Source organism: Arachis ipaensis, chromosome B06 (genome assembly GCF_000816755.2).
Source record: "Arachis ipaensis cultivar K30076 chromosome B06, Araip1.1, whole genome shotgun sequence".
Lineage (NCBI taxonomy): Eukaryota > Viridiplantae > Streptophyta > Magnoliopsida > Fabales > Fabaceae > Arachis > Arachis ipaensis.
The window spans coordinates 122,184,317-122,193,812 of NC_029790.2; the positions used below are offsets into that span (position 1 = coordinate 122,184,317).

Below are 9,496 nucleotides of genomic sequence, written 5' to 3' on the forward strand. Positions count from 1 at the left end.
TTGGCATTTGCCTTGTATATTTGAACCTTAAAAGCAAGACACACTAAACATAATTCGAGCGTTTTCCCCCCAGGCCAAGTAATATATCTTGCTTTTAGTTTGAGTTCTATGGTTTCAGTGATTGATTGATTACCTTAAAGTTATTAGAGACTAATATTGTATATTTTGTGGACAGTTTACAGTTTACACTTTACATATCTACCACCATATTGGTTTCTCAGTTTCTTGCTTAGTATTTCATACTAGTATTTACTTCAATCTTGTAAAGTTTCACATATTTTTTTTTGTTTACTTTAACAATATTTTAAAAAGGCTCTTTAAGTTTTATTTTTTTCTTTCCATCTTTTCTATTTATTATCGGGCCCCAACCCTCATAAACAAGGGGTCCCAACAATTCATTGCTTGCAGGCTCCACATGCTTATCCTTCGATTCTTCGGTGTGAATTCCATATACTAATACATTCATGTGGTTTCAAATCAAATAATAAATGAGGCAAAGGGTACTCCTTAGTCCTTAAAGGCTTAAACTACTTTATTTAGATGCTTTTGTTATTTTTTTCTCCTACTATTACGTTACGCTGATGAATTAGTAACTAAACTGATTTGGGACTAGGTTTAGTTTTTAATACGAAATATAATATTACAAAAGTTGAAGTTACTAATCTATATTAAGCCCTTATGTATGTTATATTAGTGACTATTATTATATATAAATGTCAATATATATAAATGTCAATATATAACTGAATTTTCTATACTTACTGATAAGTTTCTATACTTGCGGTTTTTCTCTTTTAGTTAGTGGAGTTCCACCCGATGCATTCTGTGAAACTGGTCAGCTGTGGGGCAGGTTTAATCTTAATCCCAGGATAAATATTTTGCCATAAATTTACTAGTTGAACTTTTTGTTGTTGTTGAAGTTATGTGGCAATTTTAACAACCATTCCCCATGATTATGTTATTTTTGTTCCTCTTCTCTTTCCATAACTCTTTAACCACCTATGACAATATCCTAATTGATTCTTTTTATAAACCTTTTTAAGAAAATTTTCCCATCTTCTCCACCGTTATTGTAATAATTGTTAACATGTCATAGTACATTGTAAGGCCTCCTTTCTCATTTGGATCTCTGATTTCTTATTTTTTAAAATTTTCATATTTTAATGAGAAGTCCTTTGTATGATTGGAATGCCATGGAGAAAGAAGGATACTCGTGGTGGATATGCCGCATACGCCGTGCACAGAATTTATATGATGAATTTAGGATCGATCACTTATAAACCTTGTTCGCCTAGATTTTCACATTTTAAACTTTGGAGCTATTGAAATAAACTGGGAATCTCAACCAGTAACTCTGAAGTTGAAAATCAGGGACAAGAATGGCCATCCTGTTTCAGGCGTCAACACTTCATTAAGAGAACTACAAGCATCAAATTCAGAGACTTGTTCCACAGAGAAAACTGCTAGATGTAACTGCACTCCTGAATCTAGTCTTCCATGGATTGTCAGATATCGCCTTGCTATTCTATTTTTTGTCTCCTTAGCTTGTGAGTTGTCTTAACTTCTATTTGCTTTAACTATCTGCAAATCCAACTTGGATTATCTGCATTTATTCATTGTGTAATGAATTTCTGGTTTTACAAACATCAGGGTTTTGAGTTTATTATGTTTTTCCTTTTTTTTCGTTGCAGTATTGCTTCTTGTATTGGTACTGATTCTTTATGCTGTTATCAAATTTGCCCGACAAGGAATCTGCAGCAAAAGGAAGCCCGATTGATCGACACCAGGGAACTGCATATGCTCAGTCCAATGCAAACAAATCAAAGAAGAAGAAGTAAATGAACAAATACTTTCAAGTTTCAGCCACACAAGAGTCTACCATGGAGTGAAGAATCATGTAACTCAGATTAGATTGGAGAGTTTAAACTTTAAAGAGAGCATGAGGAAATAGTTTTAAAATTTAGGCTGAAAGTCCTGCCCTTCTCTATTGTAGTTTAAAAGAAATTTTGGGGTATCTTTTTATTGAGAAAGTGAGATATTGGATAATGATGTTGAAAAATAACATCCAATTCTATAGATATCATGTAATGAATATTATGTTTATCTATGTGATTTTTGGCTTTCTTTTTTTCAATTTACAGTGTGTTTTATGGAGTAAATTTAGAAAACAAATCTAAAATATTTATTTTGTAATTAGAAAAATAAAAAAAATTCTATTTTACCTTACTGACGGATTTACAGACGAATTTTCCGTCTGTAATCAGAGTGTGAGATGATTTTCCAAAGTTCAAATTACAGACGGAAAATCTGTCGAAAAATCCGTCTGTAATTACAGACGAAAAATCCGTTTGAAAATTCGTCTGTAATTACAGACGGAAAATCCGTCGAAAATTTCGTCGCCTTCGGGAAATGGATGGAGAATTTACAGAGGAAAAATCTGTCGGTAACTAGTAAAAATCCGTCGGTAATTTTTCGACGAAAAAAATTCGTCGGTAAATAATTTCCAACGGAACTTTTACAGAGGGACAAAATCCGTCGGTAACCAAAAATTCGTCTGTAATAAAGACTAAATCTATCTATAAATCTGTTTATATTAATCCATTTTCTAGTTATGTTTTCACTTGGAGAAATTTTCTATTATATTAAACTATATGCTCAAATACACAATCAGATAATAACATTAATAAAATTTTTAGATTATATCTGTAATAGTTAATATCATGATATTATTTTTCCTAATTATAAAAAGAGGCGATATGAATAATAATATTTTTATAGTTAATCATCAAAACTATACTTAATAAATATTGATATAATAATCTAACCTTCTTTCCTCGCATTTACAATTTAAATGACCATTATGACCAAAATGGTCATCTGCTACGAATCATAAGAGGTTTAAAGTCAATTTAAAATAGAATAATTGTACGTGGAGGACTCGTGCACACAAAGTTAATAGTGATTTTTCAAGTATAGACTTACCTTATCTTTATATAATACTATATTTCGTCCCTAGTTTTGATATCTAGAAGTTAAAATAACAAGTATTAGCTAGTAATGTTATTGCCATGGTATTATTTTTTACTTAAAAAAAATCAATTGTACTTATAAATTTTATAAATATTAATAAAACTATTTATCAAATAAAAAAATAATATTATAACTATAAAAAATAAATTTTTAATAAAATTCTCAAATTATTCTAACAATTTATCTTTAACCTCAACTCCAGTCCTTCTCTCTTTTTAACTTGAGCGAGCTTCTATCATCACTCACTAAATCTTTTTTATTTGTTTGTGTTGGTCAATTACACTACAATGGCGGCGAGCAACACTGCCACAATGCCGTCTGTGGACTCCGCTTCACCAGAGGAGCTATCTGCAAAAGCCATTAACAAGCACTAGCTACGAAGGATTGCTCATGGTTAGGACCAAGGCCGTGAAAGGAAAAGGACTTGGTACTGGACGCACCGCAAACCCATGCTAGTTCACAACACTAACACCGGTCTTCCTAAAGAGGTGAAGCTAGGCTGCTCTTTCTGCGATACCATTTTTTCAGCTTCCAATCCTTCTTGCACAACCTTCGAGCACCTCAAGCGTAGGGCTTGCCTCAATTTCAATCCACTGCCAACCGATTTCCTCTGTTTCTCCCACCACCGCCGCCATGGCCTCCTTTCCCTCTCCTACAGCCAACCACAATCACCGGAAGAGGAGCTCCACTTCATCAGCCTTGGCCACGGCCAGACCTGCTACGTCGTACCACGTGATGCCGTTGGCGGTGGTGGATCCATCGTAGTTCTACGGGGATATCACGTACACACTACTAGAAAACTAGTTATTACAGACGGATATTTTTGACGGATTTTATCCCACGAAAATACAGACGGAATTCGGGAGAGATTTTTTATCAGAAACCAAAAAAAATGAATTAGCATAAATTACAGACGGAAAAGAGAATCCGTTGATAATTTTGTCGGAAAAATTAATTTTTTTCGTGGAAAATGGTTACCAACGAAAAATCCGTCTGTAATTAAATGGACAAAAATGCTGCACTTTATTAAATTATTACATACAGAAAATTTGTCTGTAATTTAAAATTTTCCGTCGGAAATATTGAGTTAAACGTCCCCACCTTATCGAGCTCCATTCACACCACACATTATCAAACGAGCTTCTCCTCTCTCCGTCAAGGCGTCAACGAGCTATTCTTCTCTCCACCGGTGCCGCTCGCATCGCATGAGCCCCTCCGGCGCTGCTCGCATCAGGTTGCTCCCTTCGTCACCATCATCACAGAGCCCTCTCCGCCGCTCTCGTCGCACGTCTGCTCCCTTCATCGCCGTCGTCGCAGTGCTCTCTCTGCCACACATGTTATCTTTTCAACAACTATTGTATCCATGTATTCAAGTATCCATGTTTTTTGTGACATATATTCCTAGCTAGGTTTTCCGATCTGTGACAGCTTGATTTGATCTATGAATTTCCTTTTCTTTTTTTTTTTGTTGGCATAATCTTTTCTTATTCCAACTAATAAACCACTTCAAATTTTCCTAAATCATAAAAACTTACCAAAATCTAAACTAGAATTAACCCATAGAAGGTGGAATTAGTGCCTAACAACAGCATAAAAAAATTTTCTGTACACTTATTTTATAAAAAAAACGTGCATCTTTTATGTTCAAAATTTTGATTTCTTTTGTTCTATGTTTCTTGTTCTGGAATGTAACTAGTTAATGCTATTACTTTTTTCTAAGTGGCCAATAATAGTAATACAAGTGATGAATTCAACGCACATAATTATTGTCAAACACTTAATTGTTAGTTGATTATGAATTTTTTTAATTATCAATCATTTATGTTTCTTCCTTTTCTAATCACAAGATTCAGTAGTAGCTTTTTGCACAAAGTCACAAACACTGCAGGATCTTTTCCTGTGTGGTCTAGTCCTGAATGTTCTAATCAATTTCTATATATAAGGTCAAGATTGAACATGATTTCCAACATTTGGTTTATTTCATTGTGTATTGGTCTTGGAAGGCTCTAGGATAAATGCTTTTTGTTAATTTCTGGTGAAGTTCAGTGAAACTTGATATTAAGTTAGCTAAAAATGTAATCACCCTAGCATCTTGTGTTTGATTAGTCACAACTCAATTCGTCATTCATTAAGCTTAAAGTTGATTTTTAATTATTGCTATCTCAACAATAGGACCAAAGGATGTTATACACTTAGTGTTTAGGATAGTTTCTCCTCCCGTGATAGGCCTAATTCTAGTGAAGAAGATTCGAATAAAGACAAAATGGAACAACACGAAAATGGATTAGACACTTGAGGACTTGTTCAACACCTTCAAGCAATATATAATGATCTTGCAGATACCCAAGGTGCTTTTTATTTACTAAAATCAATCTTTTTTCTGAGCCAATGTTGATGAGTTTATATTCTAGTAGTGGTGGTGCAAGTTCTAGTAGTGGTCATCATCAACATCAACATCAACATCATCATCATCAAGTAGTTGAAGAGGTTTCAGTGCAAAGGATGAAGAAGGAGGAGGTTAATGCAAAGATATCAGCATGGCAGAACAACAAGATTGCAAAGATTAACAACAGATTCAAGAGAGAAGATGCTGTCATCAAAGGTTAGGAGAGTGAGTAGGTTCAGAAGGCTACTTCTTGGATGAAGGAAGTTGAGGTAATTAACTTTTTCCTCAAGGTCTTATTTGCATGTTGCTGCTCTTCTTGTTCCTTTTTTATCTTTTGTTTTTTATATTTACTGTATTAGTGAGTTTTCTTGGAGTTTATGATTACTCCAAAGACTTAAAATAGATCTCATATTTTTTTGTGCTTTACAACTGTCTTAGATTGATTGATTATTGATCCAATCAAATTCATGAAAAAGGTCAATTTTGGTGTTAAAGGAAAGATTGAATTAAGGTTAGGTATTGAGTAACTGAGTAAGTGACCTGATGGCAAATGCTCAATTTTGGTGTCAAATTTTTTGAATGAACCTGTAGGTTTTCAGCTTTTATCAATATCCAAGAATCAAAATAAGGTCATGACTCATGACAAATGCTCTTGCAACATCTGTCAACGAAATATTGCAGACTTTTGAATATACTTACCAACTGAAAAAGAATTGGGGTTTGAACATCAACAATGTCATCAACTTCAGTGCTTGACACATAAGGAATGCCTTATTCACTCCTTGCAAGAAAATCAAGCAAAAAGTTAAAAGACTTTGAGCAAGTAAAAACAACATAAAAAAAGAATTTCCTTGCTGCTTTTATCGAGCTTTTGATTGTTGCGTACACTTGAGATTAATATATACCTGAAGATTTCTAATGTGAATATTTTTCTTATTCAATTTTACCTGTCATTGAAACATGAAATAGTAGCAGCAGGAGATAACAACAGTGCCATTGATGACCTTGTGACTAACTTGCCTGGCCAGCCTCTTGTAGATTTCAAGCACTATGCTGGTTATGTCACCGTTAATGATAACACCAATAATGGAGGAAGAGGACTCTTCTATTGGTTTTTTGAAGCCATCACCAACCCTCAAGATAAACCATTGGTGTTGTGGCTCAATGCAAGATTCTATTAATGCAAGATTCTAGATTTGGTGATCCTTCTGGTTTTTCTATTAATGCAAGATTCTAGATTTTAGATTTGTAAACAACTGATTCCTCTTTTATTTTTGTCGGATATCATACATTCAATGTCACATGATGCTCATCCTATGGGTGTGCTTGTTAATTCCATTAGTGCTCTCTCTGTTCATCATCCTGACGCTAATCTTGTACTCAAGAGTAAGTAACACAAAAAAAATAGTTTCCCAACTTTTCAGCTTTTCAACATTTTTTTCATCTAACTCTGATAATTTCTTTTAAAACCCTTTATCATACTTCAATGCAGGTTCTTGATGTTTACAACTCAAAGCAAGTCAGAGATAAACAAATAGCTCGGATTATCTAAAAGGTTTAGTCACTCCATTCTCTCTATTTTTTTGTCAGTATCTGTGGTTTATAGCTTTTACTTATGTGTACTGAATTAGTCATTGATTTATTCTGAATGCTACCTGCCCTGGCTAAGTTTGTTTCCTCTGAATTTCTTGTGTAGCATTCATGTAATTTTATACTTATTATTTGGAATTTATCTTATTACCTCTTTGGCAATATCATTTTCCCTTTCTCAATGCAGAGAACAACAATTGCTGCAGCAATTTATCTCAAAATGGCAGGACGGCCACCTGTGCTTCCATCCAATCAACTTTCTTACACAGAGAACTTCCTATACATACATGATTCTCTGTATGTCTAACTATTCTTTCTGTCAGATGATTTGGAACTACTTTATTTTTGGTTTATTTTCCTTTGTGATCTCATTATTTAAATAGGGAATATTATAGGGAATCTATATATATGTAGATATGATTCCACATTGTTCATGGTAACCGTTACTTTAAGGTGGTAAGTTAAGAATGCAAATCCTATCACTTTTCAAGTCCTGTTACTTGTTATCAATAAGAATAGTCACGTATGGCCAAAGTAACACAGCTTTTATAGCCGTATATATGTAACTCCAAAACATAAGGACACAATATATGCATATTCATCTCAATATCACATCAAAAAGTGGAGCCAAAAAATTATTGAGTTACCCTTTAGCATATAACATCTTATCAAAAGAAAAACATTTGTCATAAACAACCACTATAGTGTGTTTTTTCTTCTCTTCAATCATCTTGTTGGAGCTGAAATTTTATTGTAGGATTCTCTAACAAAGATAGAAACATGGTATATAGTAACTTGATTCTCAAGAATTTGTGTATGTCAGTAATTCAGTACAGTACCTTCATGATGGTTTAATTTCTATTTTTTGCATCTTTCTACTTCTTATGATAGGTTCTTGCTGCAAACTGTGGTGAGAAAGAAGGTTCTAAAGGCATTCCGGCGCTCGATTTTTAAGGCTACCCGACAGATAAGTTGAAAATCAGAGGATAGCTAGCAGCAGGACTCATCTTAGGTACCCCTTTTTTTTCTTTTTCTTTTTTTATTTTTCAATCCAAAGAAATTTGAGTCATAACTTGAATTCTAAATTTGCATACTTTTTTTCACTATGCAGGAATTGAACTAGCTGAAAGAATCTGTTATGAGAATATCTATGAACTTGGTGACATACTTGATTGGAACATTGAATCTTCCATCAGCTAAATCTACTACAATATTGACCAATTTTCTGAGAACTCTCAACCTTCTTGGCCTCCTTGGTGGATTCTTAGCTGATGCTGGCATTCAAATTTATATGATGCTATTCAAAATTTATATGATGCCATAAGAACAATACACTGAGTTTATGTTTTGAATTATAGTTGATGTATCAATACACTTTGTTTATTTTTTGAATTATATTGACTTCCTTGTTTATAGTATTTTTCTTTTAGTTTGATAATACAATGATTTTGTTTATTTTTTGAAATATTATAAATATTTGAATACAAATTAGATAAAAAAATTTATTTATTAAATTTATATTTATTTTGTATGAAAAAAGGTGTATTTTGCAATGAAAAATCTAAAAAAATTTTTACCTTACTGATAGGTTTACAGATGGATTTTTTGTCCGTATTTAGAGTTTGGAATGGTTTTCCAAGGCTCCAATTATCGACGAAAAATTTGTCTGTAATTACCGATAGAAATCCGTCAAAAAATTATCTGTAATTACCAACGGAAAATCCGTCTGTAATTACTGACGAAAAATTCGTCGAAAAGTTCACTGTTTTAGGAAAATGGAGGGGAGAATTTACCGAGGAAAAATCTGTCGGTAACTGGTAAAAATATGTCGGTAATTTTTTACGAAAAAAGATCCGTCGGTAAATAATCTTCGACGAGGCTTTTATAGAAGGACAAAATCCGTTGGTAATTTCGTCAGTAACCAAAAATCTGTCTGTAATAAAGACTAAATCTATCTGTATTAAGTACTTTTCTAGTTGTGACATCGTCAAACTCCACAGCGGTTACACCAGCGGGTCTGCTAGAGCACCAGCCGCATTTGATGCTGTTAGGAGGGAAAGACGATTTGGGAGCTCTCGCTATGTTGGAAGACAGTGTGAAGAAGTTCAAGAGTCCAAAAATGTTAAACATGGGTAATTTGAGAATTTTATTAAAAATTAACGAACAACAAATTAAGGTTTGAATATTTTTGTTATAAAGAATTTATTTTTTATGAGTACGACATTAATTTCCTTGTTTAATGGATATTTTTATCCATATTCACAAAATTCATAGATACAAATAATTGCTTTTCACCTTAATTAACAACATTTCTATGCTAGGGACGCCCGTAGAGGTAGCAACACTCATAGAGCTTCCTTTTACCATAGCCACTAATTATTCGTCGCACTCCACCTGGATATAACATTTTCAATCATTTTTTAAACATCACCTTTTCACCTTTTTTTTTGTATTTTTTTTATTTTCAACATCATCAAATATATATATATA

The 9,496-nt window shown here is 33.2% G+C and overlaps 1 long non-coding RNA gene across 1 annotated transcript; it reads left to right on the plus strand.

Moving 5' to 3' along the window:
• Positions 5,297 to 6,209, plus strand: LOC110264154. The gene is made up of 2 exons (XR_002349887.1): positions 5,297 to 5,685; positions 6,008 to 6,209. It is a non-coding gene; the product is annotated as an uncharacterized LOC110264154 (long non-coding RNA).